Source organism: Schistocerca americana, chromosome X (assembly GCF_021461395.2).
Source record: "Schistocerca americana isolate TAMUIC-IGC-003095 chromosome X, iqSchAmer2.1, whole genome shotgun sequence".
Classification (NCBI taxonomy): domain Eukaryota; kingdom Metazoa; phylum Arthropoda; class Insecta; order Orthoptera; family Acrididae; genus Schistocerca; species Schistocerca americana.
The window spans coordinates 648,486,756-648,507,404 of NC_060130.1; the positions used below are offsets into that span (position 1 = coordinate 648,486,756).

The window sequence follows — 20,649 nt, forward strand, 5'->3', positions numbered from 1 at the left end:
CTCGACCGAAAATTTTAACTTTTTATTTTCAGTTTATGTGACAAACCCTTATGTTTTCATCACTTTTTTTGGAGTGATTATTACATCCACAAGAAAACCTAAATCGGGCAAGGTAGAAGAATCTTTTTACCCATTCGCCAAGTGTACTAGTTAGGTGGGTCGACAACATATTCCTGTCATGTGACGCACATGCCGTCACCAGTGTCGTATAGAATATATCAGACGTGTTTTCCTGTGGAGGAATCGGTTGACCTATGACCTTGCGATCAAATGTTTTCGGTTCCCATGGGAGAGACACGTCCTTTAGTCAACTAATCGCACGGTTTTGCGGTGCTGTCGCAAAACACAGACACTAAACTTATTACAGTGAACAGAGACGTCAATGAACGAACGGACAGATCATAACTTTGCGAAAATAAAGAAAGCAAAATTTTCAGCCGAGGGCAGATTCGAACTAAAGACCTTTCGTTCCGCAGCTGCTCACGCTAACCACGGGACCACGGCGCTCCTCGGCTCGCATCGCCCTTAATATTGCCTATCTGAGGCATGGACTACCCAGTTTGTATATTTTGCTTATTTTTTCATAGTTCCACACAACTTCTTCCTGTTTTCTCGATTGATCTGTGTTCAGTTTTTCAAGGCCTATCCACTGTGCCAACTTATAACTAAATCTGAGGGAGGTGCGATGGGTATATTCCCTTGTCAGAGCCATTTGAACCATTTGAAATATTGATGAAAGTAACTTCACTAACTAATATTTAATTCTCTTAAACACATATTTTCAAAGTAATGTCCCTAATTGGGCATTCGTGTATGACATTTTCTACTTTTATTAACCCCAAAATTAAAGGCTGTTTAATTTTTCTATTAATTTCACTATATTCAAAATTACAGTCCAATAGCTTCATTCATTAGGCAAGCACGCGGTCAAAATTTCCCAAATTCTCTCAGAGGGTAACATTAGCTTGTGTCACGGCATGTTGGTGTTATATGTGACGTTTCCGGTAACAGGACTTAATGTTCGGTAGTTAGGGAAGAGTGACGTATAGCACATTAGCGTTATATTGGAGATTTTCCGTCTGTTTAAATTTGACATGTTTGGTTCAAATGGCTCTGAGCACTATGCGACTTAACTTCTGAGGTCATCAGTCGCCTAGAACTTAGAACTAATTAAACCTATCTAACCTAAGGACATCACACATATCCATGCCCGAGGCAGGATTCGAACCTTTGATGACATGTTTGTTTCGTTGATTTTGCAACAGTGTTCTGACCCATTTTGTGTACCAATTAATTTATTTGGTATAAATCTCTCAATCGCTGCCGATACTGTTTCTTTGAATTCAAAACGCATCTGGTCTACACTTACATTATTTATTTGGAAGGAGTGTAGATTCTTTCTCAGGAAGACGTCAAGTGAATTTTTACCTGCTCTTTTGAAAAGGTATATTTTTCGTTTATTTATGGAGGATTTGGAGATTACGATATTCAGCCTCGCTACGAAACCCTGTGTTCACTAATCCTTATATCGGTTTTGATGCTCGTTATTAACTCAGAATTGTTTGTTGCTAAGAGATTAAGTGTGTTTTCGCAACCCTTTACTATTCGCGTGGGCTCTTGAACTAACTGCTCGAAATAATTTTCAGACAGTGCGTTTATCACAATTTCGGATGATGTTTTATGCGTACCTCCGGAACTAAACATGTATTTTCGCCAACATATTGAGGGTAAATTAAAGTCCCCAGAAACTATAATCGTACGAGTCGGGTACGTGTTTGAAATCAAATTCAAGTTTTCTTTGAACGTTTCAGCAATTTTATCATCTGAATTGGGAGGTCGGTAAAAGGATCCAATTATTATTTTATTCTGGTTGCAAAAGATGACCTCTGCCCAGGCAAACATGCAAACTCACAGGAACTTCTACTTCAGTTTCGCGACAAGACAAACTACTTCTAACAGCAACAAACACGCCTCCACCTTTCGGAACACCGTTAGGTTCTTCGCAAAACTTTCGGCTGAACTTATCTCCGGCTTTAGCCAGCTTCCAGTGCCTATAACGATTTGAGCGTCAGTGCTTTCTATTAGCGCTTGGAGCTCTGGTACTTTCCCAACACGTCTACGACAATTTACAACTGTTTTACCAATGGTTCCTGTATCTATGTTCTTCCTGTATTCGACCTGCACCCTTTGTGACTGAAAACTTCCACGCCACACAGCCCCTGCTACCCGTGTAGCCGCCTCCTGCGTATGGTGGATACCTGACCTATTCAGCGGAACCCGAAACACAACCACCCTTTGGCGCAAGTCGAGGAATCTGCAGCCTACACGGTCGCAGAACCGTCTGAGTCTCTGATTCAGACCCTCATCTCGGCCTTGTACCAGAGGTCCGCAATCATTCCTGTCGACTATGCTGCAAATGGTCAGCTCTGCTTTCATCTTGGAAGCAAGACTGGCAGCCTTTACCACTTCTGTTGGCCGCTCGAAAACAGAGGGAATCTCTTCTCGTCCAATGTGGCACACATCATTGGTACCGACGTGAGCAACCACCTGCAGCTGGCTGCACCCTGTGCTCTTTATGGCATCTGGGAGGAAACGTTCCACGTCTGGAATGACTCCACCCGGTATTCAGAAGGAGTGCTTAATGGTTTTCTTTCCCTTCTTGGCAGCAATGTCCCTAAGGGTCCCCATAACACACCTAGCGTTGGAGCTCCCAACTATCAATAATCCCACCCTCTGTTATTGTCCGGATCTTGCAGGCTGAGAGGTTTCCTCTGAAGCAGAACAGGCCACAGCAATTGGCTCAGCGTCCGTGTCAGCTACAGACAGCACCTGGAATCTGTCTGTCAAACGCCTTACGTGCGGCCGCCTGGGATATCTTTCGCCCCGGGGCGACCTTCCACTCGACTACAGGTGAGGGGTCAACCGCAGTGCAAGCAGTAACTGAGCTGGCCACCAGTGAGGACAGATCGGAGGACTCGGACTTGCTGGACGTCCGTTGGATCCCCACGGCCGGCCCACAACTGTGGTGCCCATCTACTGCAGCCTCAAGCTGTGAAACGGAAGGCATCACAGCCTGAAGCTGAGAGCGAAGGGTCACCAACTCGGCTCGCATCCGCACACTACAATCGCAGTCCCTGTCCATACTAAAGACCGTGGAAAACTTAACTGTGCAGATAAAACGACTATCGACACATGATGCGCAACTCCAGTGTAGACCCCGACGAAAACGCAGGAACTGTGTCTAATAAATTACATTAATACGCAGGGATTTAAAAACTTAACTACCGAAGGACTTAGGTGAAACTAAATAATTCGCCCCTGATTAGGAACTTGTAATATGTCACAAAATCGGTTTACTTTCCGACGTAAACGAAAACGCGAGAACTGTGGCTATTAGATATTTAATTAACACGCAGAAACTCAAGAAACTAAACTATTAAAGCACACAAATGATATGATAAAATTCGTTCCTGGCTAGGAACTCATAAAAGTCACAAAATCGGTTACTTCATTGTTGCTGCTTGTGTCTCGGCCGACTGCTGCCTTCTGACTACTACAAATTCATTCAGTCTGACTTATAATAAGCTTACAATATGAAACTGAGAAAGAATTAAAACTCTTCTTTCTAGCTTTTGCCCTTTAAAATAAATACAGTTTGGTTAAAGGGTGATTCAGAAGTCACGCGCGCGCACACACACACACACACACACACACACACACTCACACAGACGCACACACACACACACACAGACACACACTCACTCACTCTCTCACAGGCACCCACGCACGCACTCACGCAGGCGTGCGCGAGCGTGCGGCTTCTACAGAGGTAGCTATATCATATTTGATATCTAAACGCGATTTCTGAGAGAAACTGTCCCCGAAGTGATCCAGCCAAGATGCAGTTATCATAAGCAGCCACAGAGTCCTTCACACATCGTAATAACCTAACGCAGGTGTTGCTCCTAGTAATTTCATCTTATTAATGTTTTATGTGCATTACATTTATAAAGTTTTAGTGGGTATGTATATCCAGTTTACGTTCTCTCATTCTTGCCAGCAGCTGCGTGGCAGCGCCACCTATTGAGGTGATTCTGTATTGGGCGTCAGTACTAGCACACGACGCTGTGGTGCATTATGCTTACTACCTGAGCCCCATCTCATTCTGTTACTCGCTCCTGTGAACGGGAACGAGTTATGCAGGTCTTGGAGTCACTCGCATCCATCAAGAAAAGGTAAGGCCGTACAATAAGGCCTCTGCAATATGATTACATTTCTGAGTGTCCGATCACTGGTGATCTGTTTTTACTATTTTATATTTTTAGTTTTCGCTGAGTTTAACGAAGGCGATGTTGCTTGATGTATTCGACGATGCCCTTTGGCTACACTGTCTAAAGGATCGTTCTAAGAAATACCAAATTAAGGTATTTGCTCTTTCAGTATTTGATCTGTTTATACATGCTTTTAAGGTTATCCAAGTTTGCACAACGCGATCGCTATTCGTAAATAGATGTATTTGTTCTCTGTTTTCTATGTAGATCAACCTGAAGATGCCTAAATAAGGCGAAACGCGTAGTTGAAAAATAAAAAAAATAAAATAAAATTGCAACCAAGACTATTTTTAACCAATACCTAACGCAGTGTTTTAGTGCTTAATGTTTATACGGCTATATGGTGTTATCTCTCTTTTCCACTAAGCGGGTGGCCTCGAGCGAGATGAGATAATGATTAAGACACTGGAGTCGCATTTGGAGGGGTGTAGTCCATCCTCATTTATTACTATTTTGGGCTCCTTCTCTAAATCCGCTGACATCGGCGCTACATTAGTCGAAAATATTGTTTCCCTACAATATAGGTGGTACTAGAAGTACATGTAATATCTAAAAAGTCTGCTGAAACCACATTCTTGCTCGCATTTTAATTTGTTTAAACATATAACAGGTTCTCTCTTTAGAGCCGTCAGCAGACCCTAAAACAGTCAATGTCTCTATAACAGCATTTGATTCTTCTAGAACTGCAATCTCTTTATATTTTATTAGTTTGAAATATCAAGACATGGACTATCGTAACGGAGGAACAAAACTCACATTCATTCAGCTCAGTATTTTCAAAGGTTACATATCCGTTTGTACCGAACTGTACATTGCAATGTAAAGCGTCTGTGCAGTTTTAACAAGTTACTTTTCTCCGTTCCATTGCCAGTTCCGAAAGTCATGGATTATGATACATGGATACAGTAAGTCACTGAAGCGAAATGCGCGTGTGGAGTGTTACACATTAACGCAGTACACAGTGTGCTGTTTGCAATACTGTAGCTGTCTGCCGCATGCTGCACAATATCACCATTTCTCCCATTTTCCTGATAACTGTAGCTAGATCTCCAGCATCATAAATTCTATGCCAGAAACCCGAGAGCTTTTATGGAAGAAGTTCTACAGGTACAGACTCCATTAAATTACCACAGAGGGGAAACTCCGAATAAGGTACTGCAGTCATAAAAGAGATTACACTTCTGCGAACTGATCGTTTAGTGTTCTACTGTCAAATGTTTTCTGTAATGAGGTTAAGTGCTCATGAAAGAATAAATAATACCGTGTACACAGCTCCTATTATTCTGCCTTAGCGGTTGTTCCCGTGATCTTTCCGGCTTCACGGTTGCTGGGAACGCTGTAATCGTAAGTTTAATGTTGATTTTATCACCTGACAGATAGTAGACCGACATGGGTTTAAACAAGACAAACTGATCATGAAGTGGGTTTGCAGTTAGTAAGTCATTATTTATTAATCCGTTATTTACATTACCTCAGCCGGGGGATGGGCTGGCATCGGACATGTTACCACACTTAAACTTTTGAACATAACAGTTAAAACTACACAGACGAAAATTTAAATTGTTACATGATGACCGAACGCTAGCAACTAGATATTTCATTACATCCATGTCTGTGGCACATTTTCACCAATATTTTATTCAAACGCAAACCTACTTAAAGTACTTAACTTGCAGGAAAAACATTCCTACATAAGCTGAATGGATTAGAGGAATTATTACAAGCATCATCTAATGCCATGTAATTCTACCCCTGGACTTGATAACTGCCTGGATTCGTTTAGGATGCGAGTCCATAATGTACAGGCACGTTGCATCCAGGTTAAGTCACTAGCCGAGGATTTGATCGCACTATTCCACCAATTTGCAGGGATGCTCATGTCGGCGTTTTACCGGTAGATCCAGCGTGTCTCACAGATTTTCTGTGTCGGGTGATTTTGCAGGCCAATTGAGATTAGTAGGTTGGAGTGGGGTTTTCGGAAAAAAGTCATGTATTCTTACAGAACGATGAACTTGACTACTGCTATCTTCGCGCACTGTGTGAGCGGTAGCCTCTTGCAAGGTGACCGACGACAAATGTTCATTGTGTGCAGTTCCCGTCTGAATGAACTCTTACTAACAGATTGGGATGAACCTTCATGCAGTGCCTGCAGCAATTTCTGGTGGCTTTGGAGGTGATTTTGATCCACAAGCCGTTCAACGCCTCTCTGATCCCTCTCAGTCAGTATCTTTTCTCGACCACAATTCTGAAGTCGTCTTCGTGGCTACATGTGTTACAACACTGCTTGTAGACATGCAGAACAGTCCGCCGCCAAACACCAACTTCACACACGTATAGTCATGGGCACGGCCGAACACTATTGCTCCATTTCGTCGCTCTGTCACGCCCTTGCATTTAGCCTTGTTTAAGTAAAATGTGCGCTTGAAACATAAATGTCTCACTGATCGCTACTGTCTTGCGCTACGTAGAGACAGTGTGCACTCGGTTGAGCACGAGACTAGAACGCTTTGCACTCTGTAAATTCTTAATGATTCATCTGTGTATGCGCATTGTGGTGACTAATATTTTGTCCGGTGAGCTTGTGGGGTGAATACAAGATGGGGATGAGATGTGATACAGATTGCAGTACCGCAAGCCCAGTGGACGTTCACGTGCAGATCATCGCCAGGTTCTACACTTTGAGAGATGTATATTAATTAGCCTGAGGGGCATGGGAGCATCGTATCGAAAGATCTGGAAGTTAATTGGCTGTAGTGTGGTGACTGCACATGGAGTGGTCTATAGTCAACTCAGCACTACAGTGTGGCAAGACGAGCAGTCGCTTACCCTTCCAGAAGAACTAGACCACAAGAAGAACTGTTTGACGGGCCATGTAGGTCACAACAGCTGAAATTCTGGCTAAGATCACAGGCAGAGTGTCATCACGAACCATAGGAAACGCATTACTGAAAACTGGGTAGGCATCTCCAGCTTCCATGCGCGGTTTACAACTGACGTAATACCACAGGGAACAGTGACTTCCATTGTGTACTACCAGAGTCGAATGGGCACCGAGTGGCAATCTATGATGTTCAGCGTCGAGTCTCGCTTATGTTTGGCGCGGTTAAATGGAGCCCAACTTGTGCATAGACGACTTGAGGAATGGTCGCAGAAAACAACAAATCTCAAGTCCGATATTTCTCCAAATCAAGAAACGACAGAGTGGGGAGTTATTAGATATGACAACGGGATTGATTTGGTATTATTTCAGAAGTGAGGCTGAGTACTAACCAGTATTTAGGAGGAATGATAAACACTTGTCATTCCCCTCATGACCAGCGTTCCAAATGGCCTAGTCCAAAATGGTAACGCACGAACTTATACTGCGGTTCACATCACAAGTGTCTTGGAGATTGAATGGAGCCTTGACTGACCTATCCAGTTAGCTAATTTTTCACAGAGGGAATAAGATGGAGAGACGTATACTTTCATACTAGCCTCCTCCCGGTAATCTTAATGAGATGTCACGAGATGTATTGTGAATAGAATAGTCTAGCGGTTCTAGGCGCGCAGTCCGGAACCGGGCGACTGCTACGGTCGTAGGTTCGAACCCTGCCTCGGGCATGGATGTGTGTGAGGTCCTTAGGTTAGTTAGGTTTAAGTAGTTCTAAGTTCTAGGGGACTGATGACCACAGCAGTTAAGTCCCATAGTGCTCCGAGCCATTTGAACCTCATAGCGATGTTGATGTTGGGCATGGAATGAAAGTTTTATCATTTAATACCCGCTACGTGGTGAACACCTGCATAAAGGATGGTTTTATACTGGACTGGTGGTTCATGGTGGAACATTTATTCATTTCCGTCAGTGGACATACGCAAGAACAAGAACGATTGTCTCAAACATGATGAGGTGTTGGTGTGGTCTTCAAATCTGTAAGACGATGATATTCTGGATTTGTAGCTTCATTTTTATGGTGAAGGGTTTGACTGTATGTGATCAGGAGATGATGATATAAGAGGCGAGATGAAGGTGGTAGATGACAGTAGATTGGCAATGATGTCCATGATGTGGAGGCTAAAACAAAAGGTAGGGAAATGGGAGAAAGAAGCTCTGTTAGAGCCGTTCTCATAACTTCTTCACTAATTCCATGAGAATGGAGCGTCTTGCGATTGTTTGTGGTATCATTGTGGCAGTTGTGAGGATTTTTCACTTTTTTTTTTTTTTGCCGATCCGTGCTGGGCTTCACAAACGCTACTCATACATAACAGGCGCACGCTCTGGGAACGAAACTAGTCAAAACATTTTTGATTCGTAAACGTCTTCATTTCCCATATCTCTCCTCTTTGAAGCTTCACAAGTAGTGACCTTTTGGGCAGTATTTTGAACATAAAGTTTTCTTTTATTTTTAATTTCATCCACTGTTGTATTAGGCACACATTATTTCAAAAGACTACATATTTGTTTGGTATCGTACGACGTCCGGTCCTGCTCCTACAGTCTACACTTTCGACATGAAAAATATGCAGCTTCTGTTGAAGCTGTTCAGATAAACTCTCACGTGGATAATGCACCAAGTTGTCCTCCACTGAATTCTGTTTATTTGAAACAATTTCGTCGTGATAAATTCAACCTATCGTTATAATCAGTTTGCTCTGATCCGTGAGAGATACAGTTGGACCAATATTTTCTGTCTTCCAAGATTTCTGAAGGATATTCGAGTCTGAATCAGTCCGGCGTTGTCAGTACACAGAAATGATTTACCTTGCACTGTTATCATCTTTATAAGATCTGTACAGACGTTAGCTATCACATACCCCCATTTAAACAAACTGCCATTCCTTACACCAAACGAGAGCGGTAGAGCACTGAGACGCACTTAACGGAAAAGCGTAAGTTAGGTAAGATAAGTGAAAGGAAGGACGTACTGCATAGAGCCCCAAAGGAACATGCCTTAAACATACTGGAGGGCCTGGAAATTTTTATCCACAAAAACCGAGCTCCACAAACAGTCTTAAGGGAAAAGAGTGAATTTAGCCCTAACTGTTTTCTGATAGTTTTCGAGAGTTGCTAGTATGATATTTTCTGACCGTAGTGCACTCTCCCCCTTTTTCGCAAGTCCAAATTTGAACCTGTTAAATTACTTTCCAAATATTTAAATTTTTAGAGTGTCGATGTAATTTTAATGAAATTACAATCAAATGCAGACCATTAGATGCTTACAGGCGTTGATAAATATCAACGGGGACAGTTGAAAATATGGTGCCCCGATGCCCCGACCAGAACCCGAACCCGGGATCTCCTGCTTACATGGCAGACACTCAGTCCAACTGAGCCACCGAGGACGCAGATGATAGTGCAACTGCAGGGTCTTATCTCTGGCACGCTTCCCGTGAGACCTACACTTCCAACCTACTGTCCACACAGTACATTTTTAGTGCCCCTGCCCACCACACCCATTACGCGCGACAGTCCATGTACCGATTCCCGTAAGAGTTTGAGCAATGTGAGTGCACCCGCACTGAAGAAGATCATTCGGCGGTAAGCCTTATCTAAATGAAGATGGTATCTGTTCTTTCGGACATGTCCGAAAGATGAGATACCATCTTCATATCACTCCTGTTTGATATTTATCAACGCCTGTAAGAAGCTAATGACCTGCATTTCATTGTAATTTCATTCTTCGAGAGCTGCTAGATCACCAATGGTATCTGTTCATGTGTTACGAAATAGAAATATAATAGATGCATACACTCACTACTTAAACGATATTAAAAGATTTAATATCGAATTACTATGAAAATGCGAGCTTGTAAGGGGAGCGGGCGGCGGGGCGGCGGGGGGCAGTTTCTTTAAGTCGTTTCCACTTCCGTTTTGAAAGTCGGTCCTTTTGTTTTCCTCCTTATATCCTCATTGGACAGTTTTCCCATTTCTGTCTAGTTTTACTCAACCTCATGTGCTATGCCGGATCCACCTGTGGACTCATGCACTGTGTCGGATTTGTTGTTGGCAGCAGGTATAATCAGCCTGTGTATGTGCCTCAAGCCCAGTCCCATGCCCTTGGATGGAACCATGAAGAAACTGAAAAGTATACTGTGTTATTCTACGAAGCATGACATTATTTTTATATATCATCTGCAGACGAACGTGATTATTAAATGAGTTGAAATGTCTTTTCCTTTTTTTATTCCGAAGCAACACAATTATATTTACAGATTGTCGGTTTCCACTGTCTCAGACAGCCATTTTCAGGACTAAAAGTAAAATTTGAAACTTCTATTTAATTTGTTATGTCACATGTGAAACATATTTAGCATTATAAAATAATGAAATAGTGAATTTCTCATACTCAGTTGCTACACAGGTGGACCACGTGTTGTGACTAACATAAGAGTATCCTGAAATATTATATATAGGCCTAGTAGAATCTAAAAATAAACTTCCTTCCACTATGGCCATCTAGTGGTGGTTACAAAAGCGATAATTATACACTAAGTGTGAAACTTCCTAGCCGATTAAAACTGTGTGCCGGACCGAGACTCGAACACCCGATCTTTGCCCTTCGCGGGCAAGTGCTCTACCAAAAATGGTTCAAATGGCTCTGAGCACTATGGGACTTAACATCTGTGGTCATCAGTCCCCTAGAACTTAGAACTACTTAAACCTAACTATCCTAAGGACATCACACACATCCATGCCCGAGGCAGGATTCGAACCTGCGACCGTAGCAGTCGCGCGGTTCCGGACTGCGCGCCTAGAACCGCTAGACCACTGCGGCCGGCGTGCTCTACCAACTGAGCTACCCAAGCACGACTCACACCCCGTCCTCACAGCTTTACTTCCGCCAGTACCTCGTCTCCTACCTTCCAAACTTTACAGAAGCTCTCCTGCGAATCTTGCAGAGCTAGCACTCCTGAAAGAAAGGAGAGCTTCTTTAAAGTTTGGAAGGTAGGAGACTAGGTACTGGTAGAAGTAAAGCTGTGGACAGGGGGCGTGAGTCGTGCTTGGGTAGCTCAGTTGGTAGAGCATTTGCTCGCGAAAGGCAAAGGTCCCGAGTTCGAGTCTCGGTCCGGCATACAGTTTTAATCTGACAGGAAGTTTCATATCAGCGCACACTCCGCTGCAGCCTGAAAATCTCATTCTGGATACATTACGTGTGTTAAACGGATTCGTTAAAATGAGGAGCACGCACATTCTGTTTAAAATTTCATTACTTTGCTATGATTTGAATGATTCTTATTTCTTCTCACAGTGTCAATATTACAAAAGTTCATGAAATATTGGCGCTTCTTCTTCGACTGCTCGTTTATACGCGTACTCGACGAATTTATTTCGTCCCATCAGTAGTTTCGCCTGTTCCTTTGTTTGCTATGTAGATCTAGAACCTTTAATGTGTCCACATAACGTCTCGTGTTGGATGTGTCCAAAATTTGTAGACATTGTACGATTTTTCTAATGTCATGTTTTTCAGATTTCAAGTAAAACTCCAGTGTCAACTTGTTACTGACGTATATTTGTTCTTTCTAACACGTCAGAAAATCTCTTCCCGTCAGCCCTACGAAATGGTTCAAATGGCTCTGAGCACTATGGGACTTAACTTCTGAGGCCATCAGTCCCATAGAACTTAGAACTTGTTAAACCTAACTATCCTAAGGACATCACACACATCCATGCCCGAGGCAGGATTCGAACCTGCGACCGTAGCGGTCACGCGGTTCCAGACTGTAGCGCCTAGAACCGCTCGGCCACCCCGGCCGGCTCAGCCCTGCACAGTGTACATACCGGAACTGGTAAACATGTTTTTTTATAATTCTTATTTCTTGAATTTGAAACGAAATGTTAACACTTACTTTTAGAAATATTCGCTCAAATTTGTAGCTCCTTTACATTACATACTAGTGTATTTTATGTTGTTGGTACTTTCGTGTGTTGCAACTTTCATTTTATATTGCAGCTATTATGTTAGTTAGTTAGCTTCATGTTCCATGGGTCACTTTAGACCAACAATCGTAATGATGCGAAACGAGTCATTTTACATTCACATCGCAAATTAATTCGTAAATATTGCTACATTTATACGAGTAAGTATCCTACATTTAAAGTATACAGATGAGAGTTGAAAATTCCTGCCCACCACCTTTTATCCATGGCCATAATGTAAATGTTTCTAAGAAATAGGAGGAGTTGTCAAGGACAAAATTCTTCAGTTTGTGTTCAAATTTTAATCTGCCATCTCTCAGACGTCCACTGCTCGTGATCTCGCGGTAGCGTTCTCGCTTCTCGAGCACGGGGTCCCGGGTTCGATTCCCGGCGAGGTCAGGGATTTTTCCTGCCTCGACATGACTGGGTGTTGTTGTGTCGTCTTCATCATCATCATTCATCCCATTACGGTCGGAGGAAGGCAATGGCAAACCACCTCCACTAGGACCTTGCCTAGTACGGCGGTGCGGGTCTCCCGCATCGTTCCCCTACGCTCCGTCACAGAGTATGGGACTTCATCATCTCTCAGACCTTTTACGCTGAGTTCACAAAAGTCATGGGATACCACCTAATATCTTGTCGGAACTTCTTTTCCCGGCGTAGTGCAGCAGCTCGAAGTGGCATGGACTCAACAAGTCGTTGGAAGTGCCCTGCAGAAATACTGAGCTACGTTGCCTCCATAGCCATCCATAATTACAAAAGTGTTGCCGGTGGAGGATATTGTACACGGACTGACCTTTCGATTATGTCCCATAAATGTTAAAGGGGATCAATGTCGGGCGATATGGGTGGCCAAATTATTCGCTCGAATGGTCCAGAATGTTCTTCAAACAAATCACGAACAATTGTGTCCTGGTGTCATGGTGCATTGACATCCATAAAAATCCAATCGTTATTTGGGAACCTTAAGTCCATGAATAGCTGTCAATAGTTACCAAATAGCCGAACACAACCATTTCTAGTCAATGACCTGTTCAGTTGGACCAGTGGATCAAGTCCACTCAATGTGAATTCAGCCCATACCATTATGGAGCCACCACCAGCTTGCGCAGTAACTTGTTTACAACTTGAGTCCTATGACTTCGTGTTGTCTGCGCCACACTCGAACCCTACCATCAACTCTTTACAATTAAAATCGGGACTCATCTGACCAGGCAACATTTTATAGTCGTCCAGGGTAAAACTGCTATCGTCACGAGCCCAGGAGAGGCGTTGCAGGCGTCGTCGTGCTGTTAGCAAAGGCACTCGCGTCGGTCGTCTGCTGCCCCAGCCCATTAACGCCACATTCCGCCGCACCGACCTAACGGATACGTTCGTCGTACATCCCACATTGATTTCTCTGGTCATATCACGGAGTGTTTCTTGTCTGTTAGCACTAACAATTTTACCATCGGTCGAAGAGAAGGTTATTGATCACTATGTCGTCCATGATGGTAATACCTGAAATTTGGTATTCCGGGCACGCTCTTGACACTTTTGATCTAGGAATATTGAGTTCCCTCACGAATTACGAAATGGAGTGTCCCATACGTGTAACTCCAATTACCATTCCGCTTTCAAAGTTGATAACTGCCATCGTACAGCCAAAGTTACGTCGGAAGCCCTTCGTATGAATCACCTGAGTGCAAATGCCAAATCCTCCGATGCACTGTCGCTTTATACCCGGCCGGCCGCTGTGGTCGAGCGGTTCTAGGCGCTTCAGTCCGGAACCACGCTGCTGCTACAGTCGCAGGTTCGAAACCTGCCTCAGGTTTAAATGTGTGTGACGTCCTTAGGTTAGTTAGGTTAACGTAGTTCTACGTCTAGGGGACTGAAGACCTCAGATGTTAAGTCCTACAGTGCTTAGAGTCATTTTTTGCGTCTTATATCTTGTCTGCACCGTACTACCGCCATCTGTATAAGTGCATGCCGCTACCCCGTGACTTTTGTTACCCTAGTGTATATCACTGGATGAGTTATCAAAAATTTTACTTGCAGCATTATATAATATTCTCTAAACATATTGGACATAGAAGCCTTAATTTTTATTTTAGAAGTTTGGATGGTCTTTTAAGACGGTCAGAACAGGTCATCTTTATAGGTAATTGTGTAAATAAAAAATAATAAAATCCTGTGTTAGACTGTAACTTCTGGAATACCCTGCCATTTTCGAGACACTCGGTAATCAAGCTACTTTATGTTCTGAATATTATTCGCGAAATTTGGAAGTTTTTACACGTAAGAATATATAAGCTTTCAGTAAAATGTCCTCTGTGAGTGTGGCATAAGATCCATGACGCCCCGCCCCCTTCCTCCGACGCATTGAAAACACGTTTGTCACCATGCTCAGTTGCGGCACAACCGTTGTGCATTTAATGTTCGTGAAACATTTGAAGTCGAGTTATGACGTGCTGGATTCCATGAGTCAAAAATTTATCGAGTCAGTCGCATATCTATGAAGAGATTGAGTGTGGTCGTATTTTGCTTATTGGCTGGCGATGGTCTACAGTGTCGAACCTCTTTCGGAAGTCTAGAGAGACGGAATGAATCCGGTTACCAGTGTCTTCCATTTGCAAGACATTACTCTCTTGCGACCAGGATTTCCTAAAAGTTTGCAAAGCTACACGCCTTATGTCCTCGGCAGATTCAATGGCCAGCTTTCTAGCGGCTTCTGCAGTGGCACCGATTTGACCATCCTCATCCCGGAGCATCATGGATTACGTGGCAGACCTCGAGGCTAAAGCTTGTCAGACAACAACAGCACCGGATGTTTCCACTTGCTGACTGCTGGAGTGTGACCTGTGACTTAACTGCACAGAGGACGGCCGCCTAATAGTTCAAAGAGCGTCAGGCGGCGACCAGAACCTCATGAGAGACGCCAACAGAGAGCGGCTAGCAGGATGCGGCATTCTCCACTGCAAAAGAAAATACAGTTGTGATCTAGTATCTTCCCGCTGAACTTACTGTTTTCGCCATTAACTTGCACTATTTATTTGATGTAGATATCCATTGCTGCGTAGCGCCGCGTTCGAAATCTCCGACGATCGGTCTTACAGAGTCATACCTTGGCTTCCCTATTGCAGTCTCTTCTTTCTTCATCTCTTCAACTACATTTTACAGCAACGACGCATGACGGAATATTTGACGAACGAATATCTTTTCAGTATATTATATTTTTATCAGTCTTCATTTTCTCGATGACTCGTTGCAAGATGTATTCAATTCTTTTTCGAGCTGTGGTCAAACCAAAGTTTTCATGTATTTTTGTCTGGTAACGACGCCTATACCTGTGGATGTTCGCAGCTGTAGCTTTTTATAGAAACCCGTTTTGTCTTTTGCGGTCCTTTCTACTACGCTCCACTGGCAACTTTCTTGTTTAACTTCTCTTCGTCTGAAGCAGAAAAATTAACCTAGCTCTATAAGACTTTATAATAAAACATTAACTGCCCGGCATGTGTGCCGGCTCATTATTACCTCATTTCTTTTCTTTTTGCTCATGTGCATGCTATAGCCGCCAGCTAGAACTGGCTCCACTTCGTTAAGTACTTGAATGTATTGCTATTCGCTTTTTGTGACTGCTACGTCATCAGCGAACCGTATCATGCTGCATTTCCACCTGTGCCTGACGAGTCTCACATTTCGTGTCTGAGTGACCTATACCATTGTTCACATTAAATACTTTTAAGTTTTCGTAGATTCTTTATTAACGGCACTGTCTCATGTTTTATGACTACCACTTCTCTGCCTTTTGAAGGGTCTCTGATTTTTCTGCTGCTTTACATACTTTTCTTTTAAGGCAACTCCGTCTGTTTATCATACCAATAAGTCTTTGAAGTGACATTATTCCTAGTGTATGGTATTCCAAGACAGTCCACTATGTAATTCCTTCTTCCTAGCTGCAGTGTCTGATTTGCTTTCTCTTTAACTTCTTGAATTTTAACTGATAATTCATTAGTACCAGGTTATGGTAACTATAAACGTTATATTGTTCTTGCAATGCTTAACTTGATTACAGAATGTTTTTTATACAATAACTGTCATTCTGCTATCGTCTCTGAGCCCTTTGCGCCTTACATGTATATTTACGTCTCGAAAAGTTAATTTACTACTAATGACAAGTGCACAGCACAGAGTTCCATTCATACAGATCTTCTTTCATTTTTCTTGTAAGTACCGAGCTCCGCCGTATTTTCTGTTCCTTACCTTCACCGACGGCTACATTCTATCTCTCTCTATAATTAAATTCTCGTTCTCTTCAAAATATAGTATGAGTTGTGTAATGGTAACTCATTTTTCTTCAACTCCACTATTATCTGCATCTGTAGTTATCACGTATCCTTGTGTGATACCAGAGTACACTGGATACTAGACCTGATGATGTGTAGATATGGAATATGCTAAGTTTGTAGTGGGTTCAGAATGTTTAAGCGTCAGACGAGAATAAGTATCGGAACAATGGAGACATCTGAACGATGTGACGTTGCAGTAAGGTGGATGTGAGTGGCATCTGGGGGAAAAAGCCTGTGAGCGGTAGCAGAGCGAGGAGCTGACACAGGCTGACGAAGAATGGTGGGATAGTTACCTTCTTGCAGCTTAGATGGAATGGAGTTCTTAAGCAAATTATTTACGAGCCGTAGTACTTAATTTTTCTCTCGCTTAGTACTGCCTTGTCATTTGCAAACACACATAGATATTTTGGCGGATTGTGGTGTTTTATAGTCCTTGGGCACTACCTCCGCGATGAGATGATGGCAGAGACATGATTTTCCGGGCCGTAATCCTATCCGGTGGTGAGTGTTTGTTTAGGACCAGAGACAACTAGCAATCGAAGTTGTGGAGTTGAAGCGACGGCCATTGCCTTCCGGAATTAACTCGTAAGAGAAGAGTTGAGGCAGTGCGATAGTTAGCACAGCAACTCTATTATCTCCGTCGGAGCCGCGTAAATCGACCATCCACGTTTACATCAGTGGACAGACACCATAAAATGGCAGTGTTTTTGCTTGAGAAGAAAAATTCGAAACATATCCTGGTTATTCTCGTTTAGTTGCCCAAATCTTTATTCACTAATCTGAAGAAAAAGAGGATATATGTTAGCTAGAGCTAGGCACTTCCAAGTAATCAGCCTACTAACCTACCGTCTACAAATCCCACCCAACTTAAAACTTTCGACGTAACCCAAGCAGACTAACCCCTTGAAAGTAAGGCTATCCGTCCGCATTCTCCCTATCGATATACCTTTCCAACCGAACAACTCGTGACATTACAGGCCTAACATCACACAAAAAGTAATGTGAACGACACCTTATCTTAAAACAGATCAAACTAGAAAACCTTTCCGTATATCTGATAAACATCATCGCCTCTTACTCCTAGAAACAGTGTATTTTTTTCTCATTTGCTACTCTCCTCCTTTTTTTTTGCTTTATTTTTAGCCTCACTCCCAAATTACGTAGCACATCATTTCCACTACTACGGAACTCAGTCCGCATTTTTGCATTGAAACCGTTCAATGTACTACTGTTAATACTGTAGGAAACAATACAAGTGCCGGTTCATTCTCATTTAGTTCAAAGGCTTGTCCAAACAAGGCACCTCTAATGCCTCCATTACACTTTCCATAGAGACCGTTAGCGTAGAGGCGTTCTATACATTCTTCTCTCTGACCTTTACCAATGACATACACATTAACGTGTTTCAGTTCGTTATTTATTAGCTTACTGCATGAAGATGGACCTCAAAACAGAATGTAATACTATTAGGAACAAAGTGGCTCCCAGGAAAGATGTGAGAGTTCATGGAAAGGCTTGCACTACATCATCATCATCATCATTTAAGACTGATTATGCCTTTCAGCGTTCAGTCTGGAGCATAGCCCCCCTTATACAGTTCCTCCATGATCCCCAATTCAGTGCTAACATTGGTGCCTCTTCTGATGTTAAACCTATTACTTCAAAATCATTCTTAACCGAATCCAGGTACATTCTCCTCGGTCTGCCCCGACTCCTCCTACCCTCTACTGCTGAATCCATGAGTCTCTTGGGTAACCTTGCTTCTCCCATGCGTGTAACATGACCCCACCATCTAAGCCTGTTCGCCCTGACTGCTACATCTATAGAGTTCATTCCCAGTTTTTCTTTGATTTCCTCATTGTGGACACCCTCCTGCCATTGTTCCCATCTACTAGTATCTGCAATCATCCTAGCTACTTTCATATCCGCAACCTCAACCTTGTTGATAAGGTAACCTGAATCCACCCAGCTTTCGCTCCCATACAACAAAGTTGGTAGAAAGATTGAACGGTGCACAGATAACTTAGTCTTGGTACTGACTTCCTTCTTGCAGAAGAGAGTAGATCGTAGCTGAGCGCTCACTGCATTAGCTTTGCTACACCTCGCTTCCAGTTCTTTCACTATGTTGCCATCCTGTGAGAATATGCATCCTAAGTACTTGAAACCGTCCACCTGTTCTAACTTTGTTCCTCCTATTTGGCACTCAATTCGTTTATATTTCTTTCCCACTGACATTACTTTCGTTCTGGAGATGCTAATCTTCATACCATAGTCCTTACATTTCTGATCTAGCTCTGAAATATTACTTTGCAAACTTTCAATCGAAACTGCCATCACAACTAAGTCATCCGCATATGCAAGACTGCTTATTTTGTGTTACATATCTTAATCTCACCCAGTCAGTCTATTGTTTTCAACATATGATCCATAAATAATATGAACAACAGTGGAGACAGGTTGCAGCCTTGTCTTACCCCTGAAACTACTCTGAACCATGAACTCAATTTACCGTCAACTCTAACTGCTGCCTGACTATCCATGTAAAGACATTTAACTGCTGGCAAAAGTTTGCCTCCTATTCCATAATCTTGTAGAACAGACAATAACTTCCTCCTAGGAACCCGGTCATATGCCTTTTCTAGATCTATAAAGCATAGATACAGTTCCCTGTTCCACTCACAACACTTCTCCATTATTTGCCGTAAGCTAAAGATCTGGTCCTGACAACCTCTAAGAGGCCTAAACCCACACTGATTTTCATCCAATTGGTCCTCAACTAATACTCGCACTTTCCTTTCAACAATACCTGCGAAGATTTTACCCACAACGCTGATTAAAGAGATACCTCTGTAGTTGTTACAATCTTTTCTGTTTCCATGTTTAAAGATTGGTGTGATTACTGCTTTTGTCCAGTCTGATGGAACCTGTCCCGACTCCCAGGCCATTTCAATTATCCTGTGTAGCCATTTAAGACCTGACATTCCACTGTATTTGATGCGTTCCGACTTAATTTCATCCACCCCAGCCGCTTTATTGCACTACATCAATAGGGGTAAATAAATGAGCAGAAACTCCAGTACGATAGATATGTATTGTCTTTATTACCTCAAAATATGTTTTGTGAACCATGATGTTATTATAAATTAAACTTGCAAATATTGTAATAATAACTGCTTATCAATTTTTATTTCATATAATATATTGTATTTATATTATTTTATTTCTGGTAACATGCAAATATACGTGTAAGGAACTCTCGAATGAATGGAAAGATGTGTTATCTCTGTGAAATTAAGGAATGGAATGCTTATTCAGTCTTCAAGAAAGGTTATACAATGCAAAATGGGACATACTGGAGGATCTTCATCAGTTAAATGCGTCACCTCAAACAAGTGCTGAAAAAAAGAAGGAATTTCTGTCTATGCTTCCTTACATTGACAAATAATACCTTGTGTTTTACAGAAACATTTACCAGTGAGGTAGCTGAATTAAACAGAAAATTAGAACTGATTTTCTAAACGCTTACGTTTTCCTTTTCTTGTATCTGTTATTTTGAAAGTTTTCCTTCTCAGTACTAATTATATTTTAATTATATTTGTATTCATGATAAAAAAAACATTATTAATGGCAGCGAAACAATACGTAACATCTGAGATATTGTTTTTATTTCCTGAAAAAAATACCATTTGGTCCTTATACCATTTCCCACAAACACTCCTTCATTTGCTTATCCTATTAATATCCTCTCAACAATTCCTCACCAATGTCCTACCTCCGATTTCACTCCGACTGTTCCAGTCACACTGTTTTTTTTACATTTATCCAAGAGCTGGTCCTGAGAATTTGGTGTACCGTCAGAAGCTCCATAATCGAAATCGTCTGCACCGTAACAACACAAAGCAGACCTCAATCGAATCAATTCATCGGGTGTAGAAAAATTTCCGCTACCAATCACAATAAAAGATTATTAATTCGTCACACGACCGGTTTCGGGCTTCTGCCCATCCTTAGGTGTTTATACATTCATGTACATGTTTATATTGCTGGAGATCAACGAAGATGAAGCATCATTATTACAATTACGCTGTGGTAA

The 20,649-nt window shown here is 42.3% G+C and overlaps 2 protein-coding genes and 1 non-coding gene across 3 annotated transcripts in view; 1 reads left to right on the plus strand and 2 right to left on the minus strand.

The window, feature by feature from the left end:
• Positions 1-20,649, minus strand: part of LOC124555515 (FMRFamide receptor) — a 721,972-nt gene that overhangs the window by 336,584 nt on the left and 364,739 nt on the right. The window lies entirely within an intron of this gene.
• The window catches only part of LOC124556226 (leucine-rich repeat extensin-like protein 3), a 32,230-nt gene that overhangs the window by 6,367 nt on the left and 5,214 nt on the right, over positions 1-20,649 (plus strand). The gene's annotated exons all lie outside the window — the stretch shown is intronic.
• Trnac-gca lies at positions 11,004-11,117 on the minus strand. The gene is made up of 2 exons: positions 11,080-11,117; positions 11,004-11,048 (listed from the first exon to the last, which is right to left on the minus strand). It is a non-coding gene; the product is annotated as a tRNA-Cys (tRNA).